This window comes from Pediculus humanus, genomic scaffold (genome assembly GCF_000006295.1).
Source record: "Pediculus humanus corporis 1103172108268 genomic scaffold, whole genome shotgun sequence".
Taxonomy (NCBI): domain Eukaryota; kingdom Metazoa; phylum Arthropoda; class Insecta; order Psocodea; family Pediculidae; genus Pediculus; species Pediculus humanus.
The window spans coordinates 420620-439511 of record NW_002987837.1 but is presented as its reverse complement, the minus strand read 5'-3'; positions in this window follow the sequence as shown (position 1 = coordinate 439511).

Genomic DNA, 18892 nt, shown 5'->3' with positions numbered 1-18892 from the left:
AAAAAAAAAAAAAATGGAAAACGCCACAAAGTCCGCAAAAATTATTTTAAAAAAAAAAAATGAATAATAATAATAATAATAATGATAATGATGATGATTTCGTACATAATTTTTTTTTTTATTCGCGTGTAACTACGTATAAAAATTTAGATTCAAGGTAAACGTTCAGGTAAACGAATTTAAAATTTTTTATATATTTTATAATGCGAAAACATTCGATTTTTTTTATATGTCGTAGACATGGCGTCCTTTTTTTTTCCTCAATAAGTTCTCAAAGGTATCGGGAAGGAAATTCGAATTAAAGAAACAAACAAACAAACAAACGAACAAACAAACATTAAATCAAAAAAATTCAAATTTGAACGTTGAATGTTGTAAAAGTAACCGAATTCGTTTTTATCACGTCACGTGTTCGTTATTAAAAAAAAAATTTTTTTTTTCCTTAAAATTATTTATTTTAAAAAAACCGACCTTTTTATAAGTTAAGTATGTGTTAAGTAAGTTTTAATTATTTAGAAATAATTAAACGGTGACAACCAATGAAATTTTTTTTAATTGTAAACGTCATCGTATAAATTTTCCAATCGCGTGAGCCGAGGAAATTTTTCGAGACATTTGACAACACTGTTTTTTTCTTTTTTAAATAAAATAAAGTTTAAATTGGAAAAAGAAAAGGAAAAAAAAAAAAAAAAAAAAAACCGTTACGAATTTTGAAAACGACATCAAAGGATTTTTTTGTTTCCCATTCGTTCGTTCGTCACGTTGCCTTTTTTTTTTTTTATTTCCTCATCGTTCGTCGTCGTCGGTTTGTTTACAATTACAAAATGGCGTGAAAGTATTAAAATAATAATTAAAAAAAAATAAAAAATGAATTTAATCGTCATTCAATCACCTGTTTAAACGAGAAAGAGAGAGAGAGAGAGAGAGGGAGAGGGGGGAAACTTTATTCTACTGTAAATTTACTGTAAATTACTGTAAATATATCTTTATGGTCTATTAAAAGAAAAAAAAAAAAAAAAAGTAATCTGTGTACGATTAACGACCTTGGACGAGAGACGATAAGATTTTTTTTTTTTTTTTTTTGCATATCTAAACGTTTTATCGCCATTTTCTTTTCTTTTCTTTTCTTTTCCTTTTTTTTTTCTTTTTGTTCTTTTCTTTTCTCATAATGGTGGACGATGACCGGTTGTGTATGTGTGTGTTTAAGCTGACCAATTATTTTATTTATTTATAACTTTACCACACACTCATACTCTCTCTTTCTCTCTCTCTCTCTCTCTCATTTTCTTTGTTTCCCTTCATTTTACCGTCGCCACCTTGCAACGAAATGAAAAGTCGAAAATTAAAAAAAAAATTATTAATAGAAAAATAATTAATTTAAACAACGTGCGTGCCTGCGTGCGTGAGTGCGTGCGTGCATGTGTTTGAAAGTTTTGATTCGATCGGCTCACGGCAGCCAACTTAAGCAATTAATGATGCGTAATTTATTATTATTATTATTATTAATATAATACCGTCGTTTCGATTCGTGTTTAATTTAGTCATAATAATAATAATAATAATAATAATAATAATAATAATAATAATAATAATAATAATAATAAATGAATGAATGAATGAATGACCGATCGGTCGGGACTTTACCGTCTTTGTTAATTTTTTTTTTTTTTTTTTTTAAATCGGTTGGTAGACTTGAAAGTTATGATCGTTTGAAGGCATGCCAATCAAGAAATCGTTATTTGATATCTCTCTCTCTCTCTTTCTCTTTTTGTTTTTGCGATTGTGGAAAAGTATGTAGGTTTTGTAGAAAAAACAAACAACATCCTGACGAAATGATGATTCAAAGAAAGAAAGAAAGAAAAAAGGACTTCCGGTCGTTCGATTCCGGTGAAAATGTTTCCGGTATGAAATAGAAAAAGCCGGACGAGTTTCCGAGTGTGTGTGTGTGTGTGTGCGTGTGCGTGCGTGCAATAAATAATGAGACTAATTAAAGGCAAAAATTGGTAGGAAGGAGCCTTGGTGGGGGCACCCTTAAGGGAGCCTTAACTTCTACCTATCCCGTTCCTCCCTTTTAATATGCCCATATCTCTTTCTATCACTCTCTCTCTTTCTCTTTTTCCTTTTTCCTCCTTCTTCTTCATCTTTTCCACCTTGTTTTCTTTTAATAATTCATCAAATTTTGTCACATTCGTCAAGAAGCATAGAGTCGTCGTCGAATTCACATTCATATACTCTATGACCATAAAATATTAGCACGTTACGAAATATCTTTTTTTCTCTCTCTCTCTCTCTCTCTTCGAACTTTTTCCTTTTGATTTTTCTCATTCAACCATTTCCCCCCTCCTCTCTCTCTCTCTGTTTCTCTTTCTCTTTCTTTACTTCTCGACCTTTTCGGTGATTCTTTTGTTTCGAATTATTATTTTGGTTTTTATCCAAAAAGAAGTTTTATCGAATATTTTTGCATGTTTTGTAAATTCTTCGTTTTCATTCATTTTATTGTGTCGTCCGGTTGTTTTGTTTGTTTTGTTTCGTTTGTCTAATTAAAATTTTTTTTTTTTTTTATAAAAAAGAAAGTTTTCCGATGTTTTAATAATATAAAGTTTTTTTTGTCGTATTTGCGTTCGCGTGTGCGTTTGTGGGTGCGCGGCAAAAACGCATTACATTTCTCTATTCTCCCCCCCTTCTCTCTGCCCCTCCCCCTGGGTGTGTGGTCGATTGTTTGCCCTCCGCCCCTTCCCGCCTTCATAAAATTCATTTTAAAAGATTATCTAATAAATTCGAGATATTTTATAATAAACGTGAACCAAATTGTGATGTTGCTGCTGCTGTTGCTGTAAGAGAGAGAGAGAGAGAGAGAGAGAGAGAGAGTTGTGTGAATTATGAATGATTTATAATTTTTCTTTTTTTATTATTTTGCATCCCTCCCTCCCACGTTTGCTTGCTTTTTGCTAGAACGTTCCTGAAACTGATGACGACAGTGAGGACGACGAATTCTGTCGCTGTCGTTCGTTCGTTCGTTATTGTTTCCCGTTTATTGTTGTTTATATTTGACGTCTCTCTTTTTTTCTCTCTTTCTCTTTCTCTTTTCATCCCTCCTAACCTTTTCACCTTTTGTAACCGACCGACCACCCTTTTTAGGTGGTATTTAAATCAATGTTTTTGTCCTACGTTTTAATTGCGATCAACATATATATATATATATTTTTTAATTAACATTGTTAATTACGAACGTTTCGAACGTATCATTTCGAATTCATCTGTCGATTTATTATTATTATTATTATTATTATTATTATCATTACGTCCGTGATATGTTGCTGTTGTTTTTTTGTTTCCTCCGAATTTAAAATTTTAATTCGTATATATATATGAAAAATTCATTTGTAATATTATTTTCGTGGAATGAAAAAAACATCGAAAAGGTAGTGGCAGAAGACTTTTTAAACGATGGGGGGGGCGAGGAGGGGAAAGGGTAAGAGTAGTTTGATTATAATACCTGTAAAATTATTATTATTATTATCGTCATCCGATTTATACATTCGAAATGGTTTTTTTTTCCCCCTTTCTCTTTTTCTTACACGAAGGGTATTTAAATATATTTCGATGTTTATTTGTAAAAGGTCAAAAGGTTACGTAATCAACAAATCGTAAAGAGGAAAAAAAAATTTTTAGAAATCATCATCATTATCAATATTAATATTATTATTATTTTCATGTGATTTTTCCTTTCGTTTTAATTTTTAAAAATATTTTAAAAAAAAAAAAAATATATAAAAAAAACAATTATGACCATTTGTCAAATATGAGAGATTAACGTCTTCTTATTATTATTTTTTTTTTTTTTTAAAATTTTATCATTTCCATCATCATCGGATACTTAATAATTTTCCATTTAATACCCGTTTGTTGTTCGAAAGGTGTGAAAATTTTATTTTAATGTTTAACTTATCGTAAGTTGTTATTAAGGTGAAAAATATTATGATTGATTTTCACACCGCGAAACGTTTCGTGACGTCATTTTTGTCGTATTTAAAAAAAAGAAAAAAGAAAGAAAAATGTTTTTTCTTACTCTATGATATTATTAAATTTTCATTAACCGTTTCTTTTCATATTATTATTATTATTATTTTTGTCGTGTTTTCGTTGTCGTTGTTGTTGTTGTTTTTTCTTTTTTATTTTGTTTCCTTGGCTCGTGACACGTTTTTTTTTTTTTTCTTTCTCTTCGCCTTTAACGATTGTTTAAACAAAAAAAAAAAAAAAAAGGAGAAAAAAAAAAATTAATGAAAAATTTTTTTAATGTCGCATGTTATTATTATTATTATTATTATTATTATTATTATTATTATTATTTTTTTTTTTTATTGATTCATTTATATTTCTTATAATGTTGTTTTATATCATAAATTTTTTTTTTTTTTTTAATCGTTATGATTAAATATTTGCAGATAAAAAAAAAATGAATTTTTTTTTTTTTTTTTTTTTTATTGTTTTCCTTTGTTTTTTAATTTATTATTATGATTATTGTTGTCGCTGTTGTTTATTATTATTATTATTATTATTATTATTATTATTATTACTACTGCTGCCACTTCTACTTTTTTAAATTTTTTCAATTTTTTTTTTTTTTTGGCAAAATATAAATAGTTGCTAGTTAACTTTTTAGTAGGAAAAAATTTATATTGATTTTTTTTATTAATAATAATTAAATTTATAATTTAAATGATGACGTAGGAGGAAAAGAGAGAGAGAGAGAAAGGGGGGGGGAATGATTTACGTGCGTAACAAGGTTGGAAGAACGATTTAATAATATTGAAACGATTGAAATCGTAGAGAAATAATAATAATAATGGGGTGTAAAATAAATTTTAAAATTTACTAGGACTGTATGAGCGAGTGAGAGAGAGAGAGAGAGAGAGAAAGGGAGAAAAGGGGAAAGGGAGAATGGGAGTGAGTGAGAGAGAGAGGATGAAAGATTTTGCAAAAGAGATTTAAAATACAGAGTTATATGTGTAAATGGTTTGGGTTAGAAGGAAGGATGGGTGGTTGATTGGGTGGTTGGGTGAATGTGTACGAATGTGCGTGCGTGTGTGCGTGTGCATGCATATACGTGAACGTTTTAGTTAAATTTAACAATAGATGCGAGAGAGAGAGAGAGAGAGAGAGAAACAACATAGGAGTCTATTTAATAGAAATTGGTAAGGGATGATGATGATGATGATGATGATGATAATGTTGAGGAAAAGGCGAGAGTGGTAGGAGGTAGGAGGTAAGGGAAAGAGAGTGAGAGAGCGTGGGGGGGGAAGTATGTGAGGGTAAATATTGAATGGGGGCTGTCCCATACACATGTGCATCTATAATGCACTTTGATTGCATTATTATTCTGCTATACCCACCATGCATAAATTTTCTCTTCTTCCTTCTATTGTTTTCGTTGCTCTTGTTACTTGTATTAATATTTTATTATTATTTCGGTTGCGAATTTACGACTTTGGTGTTGTCGTTGTTGTTGTTGTTGTCGTTGCTCCTGCTCCTGCTTTTGCTACTGCTTTTACCTCTCCCACTCCCACTCCCTTCGTACCATTTTGCTTTGCATTTCTCTCTCGTACATCATTTGATAGAATTTAATTATATGAACCCCTCAAAACTCCCGGGACTCGTGATTGGTTTTTCTATCCAAATTTAAAAAATAATTATTTAATTAATTAAATAAAAATAATTTTCTTTCTTTTTTTCTTTCTCTCTTCATCCCCTCATCGCCATCTTCTTCTTCTTCTCTCTCTCTCTCTCTCTCTCTCTCTCACTTTTCAACCGTCTTTATATTCCCGAGGGTTTTTTTTTTGTTTTGTTCACTTGACATTTATATTTATTTATTCTATGATTTTTATATTATCATTGTTGTTGTTCTTTTTTTTAAATATTTTATTTACGAATGATGATGATGATAATAATTATTATACTCGTATTCGTGTAACAACAAAATGGCGTCGGAGGCGTCAGAGGCAAAGGCGGAAAAGTTTGTAATAAATAAATTTATTTATATATATATATATATATATATATATATATATATATCGTTTAATGCTTTGTAAAAATGGAGTCAGGCTTTGTAGAATCGAGTAAAATATATATATATGAGAGTGGGAAAAGTGGAAAAAATTGTAATGGGTCCCTAAAGATGAAAAAAAAAGAAAAAAAAAAGAAAAAGAAAAAAAATATATATATATTTGCGTTCGTGAAAAGCGAGAGTTTTATATATATATATATATATATATATATATATATATATATATATATATATATATATATATATATATATATATAAATAAATAAATAAATATATATATTTATATATATAAACGTACATAAATATTTATTTATTTTTTTATTTTTTTACATTTCCCACTCCCCCCCAAAAAAAAGAAAAAAAAACGAAAGGAAAAAAAAAAGGGCGAAAAGGAAAATTTCGTTTATGGTGTATAGTAAAAAATATCACTAGTTTGAAAATTATCCGGTAGAGGGCAATGGGGGAAAGAAAGGAGGGAGGGAAGGAAGGAAGGAAAAAATAATAATAAATTTTTTACTATGACGTCACATACGGATTTCTTTGGAAAATTTGTCTGTCGTCTGGTTTTTTTTTTTTTGTGTGTGTGTGGATCATATGCGAGGGGGAGGGTTATGGGGGGAAGGGTTCGCAACGGCGTATTTTTTTTTTTTTTTTGGCCCCCTCGTATACGCCGAAAATAAATACGTTCGTTTTTTTTTTTTCATCCCTTTCTCCCCGTTCGCAGGAGTCACCGTTCCCGAATGGGGAGTGGGTGGGATGGGGAAAAAAAAGTTTTAATAAATTTTTTTTTTTTTTTGACTAATTGTTTCCGACGACGCCATTTGTTTTTATTTTACTCGTCGGAAACGTCATCAATTCGTATATAAATATATATATGTTTTTATTTAAATATGTTTACACGTATTCATTATACTCGGGAAAAAATATTGTGTGTGTGCGTGTGTGCGTGAATGGTCGTAAGGGATTCGTTATGAAAAGGTGAATGAAATATTGATAACAAAAAAAAAAACATTTAGGAAATAATTTTTTTAAAAAAAGTGCGAATGTGAATCCATTTGTAACATGACACACACATAAAAAAAAATTCCCAAACTCTTTTTGACGTAATAAATTTCTTTTATTATTATTATTATTATTATTATTATTATTTTTACACATTACTCGTTGGGGGGTTTTAATATATATAAATAATCTTTTTCGGTTTTTTTTTTTTCTGACAAAACGTTTCCGGAAAGAAAAAAGAGGGAAAAACCGTTAAAAAACAAAACGAAAAAATGCTAATTGAAAAAACTTGAGAGATTGTGTGACGTCACGATTTCTGAACGCGCTTTATTTTATTCCGAGTATTTAATAAAAAATATCATAGAGTAAAAGAAAATTCATGTGTGTGTGCGTTCGGGTGAGCGGGTGAGTTCGGGTGTGTTCGGGTGGTGAGCGGGTGAGTTCGGGTGTGTTCGGGAGGGTGAGCGGGTGAGTGTTTGCGTTACGTAATAATTCAAATAGAAATTTTCCGTTTTTTTTTTTTTTTTTTTTTTTTTGATTTATTTATAAAAGGCTACTACCAATTAAAATTTTTTTTTTTTAAAAAAAGGAAATAACGTAAAATCTATCGATTCTCTTTCCCGGTATACGTACGAAGAGGGGGGGGGGAGTGGGTGGAAACAAAATGATTTTTCCCGATCAAAAAAAAAAAAAAAATTCATTTTCATTTTAATGAGAAAAAGTAAAAAAAAAAAAAAATCCAATATAAATTTTATTGAATTGTATCAGTCATTTTTTTTTTTTTTTTTTTTTCAAATAATTAATTTTTGTTTCCTATCCGTATTAAGAATGCACATCCGCGTTTTGTTGCCTTTTCTCTCTCTCTCTCTCTCTCTCTCTCTCTATCGCTTTTTCTCTCTCGCTCTTCCGAATCTCCCCCGTAAAACAAAAAAATTATTACGTAATAACGTTATGAAAGTTTGTTTTTTTTTTTTTTTAAATAATTGGTAATAAATGTAAGTGCGTACGTGTGCGTACGAGTGCGTGTGAGTGCGTGCGTGCGAGAGAGAGAAAGAAATAAAATAAAATAAATTAAATGAAAAAAAGAGGATAAACAGAAATTTTTTTCGTTAATTGATTGTTAATAATCGTGACGTCATTTCCTGTCATCATAGATAGACGCGCGCGCGCGTGTTCGTTTCGTTCTTAACGGTTTTTTTTTCTTTTCGTATTTTTAACAAACGTCCGCCATTTTGTTTTTATTTTTTTTAAATATTTTTTGTTTTTCTCATGACTTTGAACTCCGATCGTTATTACATTCAAACTCACAAAAAAAAAAACAAAAAAATAAACGTTTTTAAGTTTTCGTCGCGTTCACCTTGAAAAAAAGGTAGTAATAATAATGGTAATAATAATAATAATAGTAATAATAATGATGATAATAATAGTAATAATAATAATGATAAAGAACAAACGAATTTTTTTAAATAAAATTTGCGATTCGGAAAAAAAAGAAAAAAAAAATGGCGGAAAGGGAAAAAAATGAAACGTTTGTCGTTTGACGTTTTTCTCGAAATGCGCGCGAATCGATATATATCGAAATCGAAAACGTTATCGTTTCGATTATTTAATTCGAATTATTATTATTATTATTAAAATCGCCACCACTCGGAGCTATTAGAAAAAAAAAGAAGGAGGAAATGATAAGTTTACGATCAATACAAACGACAAAAAATCATTAAAATTATATTGTTTGTTAACCCTGTTTGTTTTTGTTGTTGTTGTTTGTTGTTTGTTTCAAAGACGAGAATGTAAAGATGAAATCCGGTAAGGATACTAATAAAAAAAAAAAAAAAACAAAAGTATGATAATAATAACGACGAAAGGTAAAATATTTTTTTTTTTTAAACGAATAAAAATCAAAAGTGGAAGAAGAAGAGAAAAAAAAGGGAAACAAAAAGATGATAATAATAACAAGATGATGATGATGATGATGATGATTGAGACGAAACGAGAGAGAAAGAGAGAGGGGTAGAAAGAAGTAAAAAAGAATAAAGGATGGATTTTTTTTTTTGGTGTTCGTTGTTTGTATGTTTGTGAGTGCGTGTGAGAGTGCGTGTGCGTTGGTATTTTAAATGCAAAGCCATGCCTAACGAGAGGGAAAGGGAGTGAGGGGGAGAAAGGAGAGGAGAATTTGAAAGACGAAATATTATAATAAAATATAATTATGATAATAAAAATAAACATTAGCTGGAGTGGAAATGAAAAGGAAGAAACGGAATGTGAGGAGAAAATAACAATAAGGATGGTAATAACTATAATCGTTCCGACTGGAGCCAGCCTGGAAGTAGATGCGTCTTTTATCTCTCTCTCTCTCTCTCTCTCTGTTTTTCGTTTCCAACAACTCTTTATTATTATTATTATTATCATCATCATTCTTTTCATTCGATTTATATATATATATATATATATATATATATTTACTCTCGTCTTGTTATGTACATATAAATATTATTTTAATATTTTTCTTACTCTCTCCCCTTCCTCTCCCCCCCTCTCTCTCTCTTGACTATTTTATTTAATTTTTTTTTTTGTTATTCGTTCATGTGTTTGGAAAAAAAAAAAAAACGTCATTTCCGATAATACGATTATTATTATTATTATTATTATTATTATTATTATTATTATTTTTCGAAAAACGTAAGAGATGGAAATGCAAATTATTAAAACTATTAAAAAACGAACGAAAGAAGGTGAAAAGAAAATGGCGGCGGTGGTGGTGGTGGTGGCGATAAAGAGTCCGAAGGGTCGGTTTATTAACGATTTTGTTCGTACCGATGGAAAAGCGGGAAGGGGGAGGGAGAAGTAGGGGGAAAAACAAATAATAAGAAAAAAATTCGAATCGGCGGAAATGAAAAAAAATGAAAAAAGAATTTTCCGTTTTTTCTTTCTCCGAAAATTCCATAAAAAAGAGAGAGAGAGAGAAAACTGGATATTCATAACGATATTATAACTATAATAGATACCTCGCGGGAGAGTTTCAAATATAATAATAATAATAATAATAATAATAATAATAATAATAATAATAATAATAATGGAGACTAATAATAATTATAATAAAAGTTGGTTCGTTTCCAGTCGTTTTTTCTTAAAGGGGTTACGGCGGCGGCGGTGAGGAGGGGTGGGAGCGGTTGGAAAGTTAAAAAGTTTAAAGTAAACGGTTTTTATTTTATTTTTTTCGTTTCCCCCCTTCCTACCTCCTCTTCCTTCCCCCTTCCTCCCTCCTCTCGTTTTTCGAAATTCTTTCTATCCCGTATTATTATTATTATTACTTGATTTTCTTCCCTCCTTTCTCGTTAAAGGAAATGATAGGGAATGGGAGGAGGATGGGGAGGGGGAGGGGGGCGGTAACGGCGAAAAAGATAACCGGAAGGTAAAAATTAAAAAGAAACTGAAATCGTTAATAATAATAATAATAATGATAATAATAATAACAGTAGTAGTTATACAGTTGTTGTTGTTGTTTTAATCAGGGGCGGCGATGGCGGCATACGAAGCGTCAGGGCGCGATTTTTAAACGTGGCTGTAAAATTAATAATAATAATAATTGGTAAATGAATTTAAAAAAAATTTCCCGGAAAACACGGGAAAATTAAGCAGGAGAAGATTAAAAAAAAAAAAAAACATTTTCTTTAATTATCTCATTAGGAAATAGTTTTTTTTTGCTTTTTCCTTACGTGACGAAGCGGAAAAGAACTTTCTGGAAAAGGGAAGGGGAAGGGGGAGAGAAGGGGAGGAGTGAATGGATTTTTAAAAAAATGGCGGGAATTCGATTTAATAGAAGGTTTTCTAGGAGAGTTACGAATGTCCGTTTTTCTTTCTCGGTTTCCCGTTCGTTCTTTTGTCATTTCCCCCCCCCAAAAACCCCCGCTATACTGATATCCGCCATTTTTGTTACAAATAATATAATTTTTTCTTTCTTTTTTTTCTTCTGGAATTTTATTTGTTTAATAAATTATTTAATCGTTTCCATCATTCATTCATTTATTTATTTATTTATTAAAAATGGTTTCCATACGGTTTTTATTTATTTATTTATTTATTATTATTATCATCGGTATGGTTTTTTTTTGTGTGTGTGTGTGTGCATGTGTGTACGGTCGAGGCTGGAATTTTTTTTTGGGATTTCCAGGGTTTTTTTTTTTTTTTTGTTTTTTCCGTCGCGTTTATTTGATTAATTGTTTCCTTGACTTTTTTGTATATAATTATTATCATTATTATATTAATTCAAACGTACGCCATTATTATTATTATTATTATTATTATTATTATTATTATTATTATTATTATTATTATTCAACCTTGTAAAAATTTTAGTGTCGATGTGTTTCGGTCGAATAAAAAACGGTCGAATGGAAATTTTGAGAAACGTGAGGGGCGTGTGCGTGTGTGAGAGGAGAGACGGTGGGTGAGTGCGTGTGAGGGGCAGTAGATGAGTGCGTGTGAAAGAAGGTGTGGTGGGCGAGTGCGCGTGTACCCATCAAAGGAAGGCAAAAACGGAGAAAATGAAAATAAACGTGTCGACCCCCTTTCGATCATCGCAGATTTGAATGAATGACGAATGACGGGATTTTCCCGTTCGATGATCTGGAGGGGGGAGGGGGAAGAAAAAAGAAATTTTGTATCCGTTTCCGGTTTCGCATAAACGTGGAAGAAGAAGAAAGAAAAAAAAAAAATTCGTGACGACGAAATAAATTTTTTTTTTTTCAAATAAGAAAAATTCTTGTGAAAAAAAAGAAAAAAAAGTCGTGGAATCAGAATTTCGTAAAAAAAAAAAAAAAAAAATTTTTTTTGTTACTTTTTATTTATTTGTTTTTCTTTTTTTGGGGAGGGGAGGAAGGGAAGGTGGGGGGGTTTTTTCGGGCGTGTTTAAACAAAAAATTAAATTATTTATTTTTTCAATTTTGTTTTTTTTTTTTTTTTTAAGACGAATTCGTCGTCTCTCGATTTTTTTTTTATTGTTTGTAAACGTTCGACATTTTTCTTTTTTTTTCTTCCCCTCCCCCCACTCTCACTCACGCACACCTGAACCGAAAAAATTTTTTTCTTTACCCGCACTCACGCACTCTTTTCCTGGAATAAATTTTCACTCTCGAAACGGGCAACGGAATCGTCATATGAAAATTTTCACTCGATTTAAAATAAAATTCCAGAGCATCATCAAAGACCCCTGGAAAAGTTTAAAATGGAAAAAGGAAATTCGGTTCTCAAATGCAATTTTAATATAAACAATAACATTAATTTGAAATGGAATGAAGGGAGTATGGAAAAGGGTGAGAAGAGGAATGGGAAGGGGAGACGAGGGGATCGTAGGTAAAATTCATAAGAGAAATATTGCGAAAGGGAATATACACATATACGTGTGTGTAAAGAGAACAAAGTGAGAGAGAGAGAGAGAGTGCGAGTTTTCCGTTAAATTCAAAAAGATAGAAAGAGAAAGATGAAAAAGTGGTAATACGGTAAATATTAATTTAATTCGAAAGAGAGAGAGAGAGATAGAGATAGATATATATGGTAATATAGGGATTTGAAAATAAAGAAAGAAGAAAAAAAAGGGGGTGAAGGGGATAAGGGAGGAGGGGGATGCGAAGGATGCTGTCGCCAGACTGGGCTCCGCTGATTTATCGTTTGAAAATCCGAATGCAATGCAAACCAGGGCGGCCTCATTCATCATATCTCATAATCCCGTATTATGCTCCTATATCCAATTACGCATTTATCTATACTCCGGATTTCTATTCTCTATTTACTATTAATTAATAATATAAATTGTTCCGTGTTACGAACGACCGACCCGAACTCCTCTTCGTTCATCTCCGCTTCATCCGAAGGGGAGGGAGGGGTGTATACGGGGAGTCACGTGACACATTTGCACACACATCATCTTTCCTCTCTCTCTCTCTCTTTCTCTCTCACTTTTTCCCTCTCATTCTTACTTTTTTTTTTTTTTCTATCATCCCTCGTATCGTTCGCGCGCGTAACGGTTCGAAGTAGGAAAGTGGGAGGGGAGGGGGGATTCGTGTGCGTGCGTGCGTGCGTGCGTGTGGTTGTCGTCCGACCGTGATTTCATATCACCCCTTTCTCTCTAACCTTCCATCTCTCTCTCTCACCCGTTTTTATAATTATTTGCTTTTGAATTTACGCGCCATTTTTATTTTTAATAGTCTTGCATATGATAATAATAATAATAATAACTCTAATTAAAATTTACGATGACGTTTTTTTTTTTTTTCGAGGGAGTCGATCGATCGATCGATCGATTGATCGAACGTTCGCGGCGAATTTCGTTCGCAATTTTGTGCGTGCGTGCGTGAGTGCGTAAAACAACGCATCGATTGAAAATATAATTAATTCTTAATAATAATAATAATAATAATAATAATAATAATAATAAATTATTTATTAACGTCGATCGTTAATCGATATATATATATTATATTTAGAATGCCTACATTCATACATCACGGCAATGGAATGGAAATGGAACGTTGACGGACGAAGGGGAGGAAAGAGGGAGGGAAGGAGGTGAAGGAGGAGGTGGAGTAGGGGGGAGCTTATCAGAGAGAGAAAATAAAAATGGCGGAAAGTCATATAAATTTAATTATTATTTGTTTAGACTTATTGAAAATGTTTTTTTACGGTCGAATAAATTAGTTAATAGGTTTTTGATAAAAAAAGAAAAAAAAATAATAATAATACTAATAATAATAATGATGATGTAGACCGGACAAAGGATGAAAATGAAAGAAATGCAAAAGAAAAAATTAATAATAATAATGATGAGGATAGTAAAATTTTTTTTTTTCGTTTTTACCACGTCTTCTTCATCTTTTCTTCTTCTTTTTCTTCTGCTTAGGGGGAAAAAAAGGAAATGGAGGAAAATTTAACAATGGTACCGAATAAATAACAACAACAACCATTTCCGTTTTGTCGTCAAAAAAAAAATGTCTACCATTTTCTTTTTTTTTCATTTTCCACAATTTTAAAACCACGTTAATTTCAACATTTGCGTCCTTAATTAAACGTTTAATTATTTTTATTTTTTTTAAATCAATAAACCTTTTTTAAACTATTTCCACTTTTTTTTCCTTCCTTCCTTCCTTCCTTTTTAAGTAAAAAAAGAGAGAGAGAGAGAAACGGGGGCGGGGAGTGTGTGAGAGAGAGGTGGAGTCACCGTGTTTCTTTACTTCTCCCCCCGCTACGATTCAGATTTTTTTACAAAAAGCGAAAAAAAAAACAATAATAATAATAATAATAATAACGATAACGATAAATAAAAAAAAAAAACGTGGAATTAGAATGATACGTCAAAAGAAAACGAGTTTTCCCTTTAACGAACGTGAACGGGTTTACGACGTACGTAAATTCAACGTTTTAAACTCTCCCTCCCTCCCTTCTCGCATTTTCTGGAAAATGAGTGAGAGAGAGAGAGAGTGTAAAGAAAAAGGAAAAAAGAATAATAATAATAATAATTAATTAGCCACTTTTATTTTTCACGGGAACCGAATAGAAGAAGTAAAAAAAAGTAAATCGCGAGAGAAAAAGTTATAAAAAGAGGAAGAGGGATAAAAAAGGGGGGAAAAAGGATGTAAAAAAAGGGTTTTGTAGAAAAAAGGGTGGTTTGAGGGGAAGGGGGGAGTCGTGTGAAGCGAAGGAGGGAAATAATTCTGTAAATTTGAGATAAATACAAACTTAATTATATTTTAAATGTTGTTGCGTGACGTAACTTAATTTTTTTCTAATTTAAGAAAACGTTCGAGAAAAAAAAAAAGGAAAAAAGGAAAAAAAAAAGGTCGTGTTTTGCCCCAACAACCGAAAATTATTATTATTTAAAAAAAAAAAAAGGAAAGGAAAGAAAAAGGCTGCTACCACGATTTATTTCTCTCTCTTTCTCTTTCTCCTTCTCTTACTTCCCTTCCAACCTTCGATTATACGAATCCTTTTTTTTTCTTTACATCCATTAAAATTTAAATAAAACGATTTTAAAGGTTCGATATCTCGAACGACATGACGATCACGATCATAACGATGATGATGAATGTGAAATCGAGAAGATGTGATATTTGTATTGTGAGAGGGGGGGGAGAGAGAAAGAGGGACGAGGAGATGAGATTTAAAAACTTAAAATGAAATAAAAAATGTGGCGGAGATGATTTTGTTTATAAAATGAAATATGTTTAATTATTTATTTAAAACAACAACAAAAACAACCCAAAAAAATGGGGGGGGGAGGGCATAAAATAAAAAAGGAAACGAAAAATAAACCGCGTTCGTCTGAGTGTGTGCGAGTGCATTTACGTTAGTGCCACGTTAAAATCCTCTCTTTTTTTTTCTTCATCCTTTTTCTTCTTCTTCTCCTTCTTCTGTGTACCTATTCTCTCTCTCTCTCTCTCTCTCTCTCTCTCTCTCTCTCTCTCTTTGTTTTTCAGGTTCTTTCTTTTGTCTTACATTCTCTTCTTTCTTTTTTATTTTTTTATTACCGGTTAAAATAAAAAATAAAAAAACGAAAATGAAAATCAAACAGAAATACAAGACCTTTAAATACCGGAATGACTGATGATAATAATAATAATAATGATGATGATGATGCTTTTTGGTATATATTCTTACTTGACTTTTTTTTTTTTTTAGTTTAAACAACGAATAAATAAATAAATAAATAAATAATAAATAAATAAATAAATTCGACGAAAGAATTTTTTATTTGTTAAAGAAAGAAACGCCGACATTTTTTTTTTTTTTTTAAATAATTCGAAATAAAAAGAAGAAGAAGGAGAAAAATCTGTTGGGTTTTAAAATAAATAAAAAGAAGGAGGATGGGTTTGGAGAAGGGGGGAGGAAGAGAGGGAGGGAGACGGTGGAAGAAGGAGGGGAGTGGGTTGGGGTGAGGGTGACGACGATGAGAAGATTGGAACGAGGCAAAAGAGGGAAAAAAGGGGGGAAAGGTATGATGACGTCGGTATGGATAGGGAAGAGGGGAGGGGAGTGCGAGTGTGTGTGAATTCTCGTCCAAGAGATTTTTCTTATTCTATCTCGTCCGCCATTTTGAATTTTTTTTTTGTTTATTGTCTTTTACTTATTTAAAACAAAAAAAAAACTATTTTTTTTTATTTATTTAATATGAGAGAGAGAGAGAGAGAGGGAGAGATATTTTTGTCCGTTATTACCTAATCTCTCTCTCTCTCTCTCTCTTTCTAGTTTTAAAATTTAAATGATTTCAAAATTCCAGATTGTAACCGTAAAATAAATAATTAAAAATAAATGTTAACTTATTTAAAAAAAAAAAAAAAAAACGATTTCGATGACGGAGATTTCACAATACAAGGAAATTATAACGAACAAAAAAAAAAAAACGAAAATTTCAAATCGGTGGCGTCTCAAATGTTTTTTTTCCTTAATGCCACGTCTTTTCCCCCCCTCTTCCCTTTCCCTCCCTCTCACTCGGTCGCGTACCTTCTACGAAAGCCGCGTAAAATCATTATTATTATTTGTCGACCGTATGAAAACGCGTCGGTCGTAACGGAAAAATTTAAATTCGGGTTGAAGACGAAAAGAACGACGACACACAAAGGCGGTGGTTTTGGTGACGTCACAAACAAATGCAACCATATTGACGACGAACGGGAGAAATTTTTAAGTAAAAAACAAACCCAAAGCCAAGAGGGGATGGGAGTGGGTAAGGGGGCAAAAAGGCAACTATAAGCGATCGCGTAAGGAATTCAGGGGATTGAAATGTTCTAGAAGAAACGCCACGCACGCATGCACACGCACACGCACACGCCACGACGAAAGGAAAAAAAATTATTTATTTATTTATATTTAAAATTATTTCGAGATTATTTATTATTTTTCGTGTGTTTCCATCAATGTAAACATTTGTCTCTCTCTCTCTCCCCTCTTCCTTTCCCCCCTTTCTCCTCTTCCTTTCCTCCCTCTCTCCCTTTCTCCCTTCCCCCCTTTCTTTGATTGTTTATTAATTTATTATTTTATTTTTTTCTTTTCCTTTTTCTTCCTTTTTTTTTTTTTTACTTTCAAATATGTTTGTAACTAACAAGAATTTATTTTGTTTATTTCTTATGTAAACACTTAAAAAAAATAATAATAACAATAAAGAGAGAGCGAGAGAGTGTGTGTGTGTGAGGGAGAGAGTAAAAAAAAAAAACCGTCGAAATATTTTTAAAAAAATTATTTCCGCCATTTTGAATTTTTTTTTTATATTAAATTTAATGAAAGGATGATGATGATGGTTCGTCTGTGACCGATTTCTTTGATGAATGTTTATGTTGGCAATCCTGAAATCACGATCAGGTTCCGTTCGGGTGGGTTCGAAATAAGAAAAAAAAATTTATGGGGTGTGAGAAAGAGAGAGAGAGAGAGAGAAAAGGGTTCAAGTAGATGTGAATGCAACGCAAAACATCCCGTAGGATTTGAGTAAAAAAAGGGATGACCGAAAACAGGGAGAGAAAGAGAGAGAGAAAAGGGATATTTTCTTAATTCTATTTATTTAAATATTCGAATTCGGATTTAATATAATTTTTTATGTGGGCGATGGGCGTGACGAAGTTTCGTCACCACCACCATGATTGTCTACGTCATCATCTACGTCATCATAATTATAATTCTATTCGGTAAAAATTTCGGACAAAGTTTTCCGCGTCAGCAAAACAATAGAGAGAGGGTTGTGCGTGTGTGCGTGTGCGTGTCCGTGTGTGGGTACGGGCGCGCCCTCGCTTAAATTCATACGAATTTTTTTTTTTTTTTTTTTTTTTTCAATTTAATTAGAAAATTTTATTATTTCCTATAATCGAATTTTACTCGATGGCGGCGGGCACGATATTAAAAATATTTTTTTTTATTTCTCCTTCCGCCATTTCAATTTATATTATATCCCTATCCCTTCTTCCTCCTCACCCTCCTCCTCCATCTCCTTTTCCGTCGTAGTAGTTTTGCCTTATTTGCTGCGAGTATGTGTGTGTGTGTGTGTGTGTGTGTGTGTGTGTGCGTGCGTATGTGTGTACGTTTGCATGGGGGAAAGAGAGAGTGAGAGTGAGAGCTTCTCTCTCTCTCTCTCTCTCTCTCTCTCTCTCTCTCTCTCTTTCCATTTTTTTTTTTTTATTTTTTTAATTTTATTTATTTTTCGCTTCGAGTTGATATCGTAATATATCATTATTTTTTCATTTGAAAAGGGAGGTAGTATTTATATTAAAAGTGGTTATTTTCCAACCCCTCCTCCTCCCCGTTGGGCGTTACCACTAACCAAGGGTTCCCGAACGGAGGAAATAAAAAAAACAACGAGCCGGTGAAAAAAAAACTGTGTCGGAAAATCGCGTGCCTAATTTTTAACAGAAAAAAAAAAAAAAGAATTTAAATTTGATTTTTCCCGCGAAAAAAAAGGAAACGTTCGAGGAAGAGAAGGAGGAGGAGGAGGAGGGGAAAGAAAAAAAAGGGAATCGGGAGAAAGAATGGGTAGGAAGTATGTAAGGAAAAAGGTAGGGAGAGGGTAATTTAAAAAAACAAATAAAACAAACCTGAAATCTCATCGAATGAAATCTTAAAAAATATTTTCTCACTCTTTCTCTCTCTCTTCCTCTCTTTCTCCCCCTTTCCGCCTCCCCCCGTTTCTTTTTCGTAACGAAATAATTCTAATTCCACGTTTCGGATGAATTTCCTTTTTTTTTTTTTTTAAAGTCCATTGCAACGAATATATAAATAGTTTGATTTATTTATTTAACGTCCTATGTAAATAATAATAATAATAATAATAATAATAATAATAATAATAAA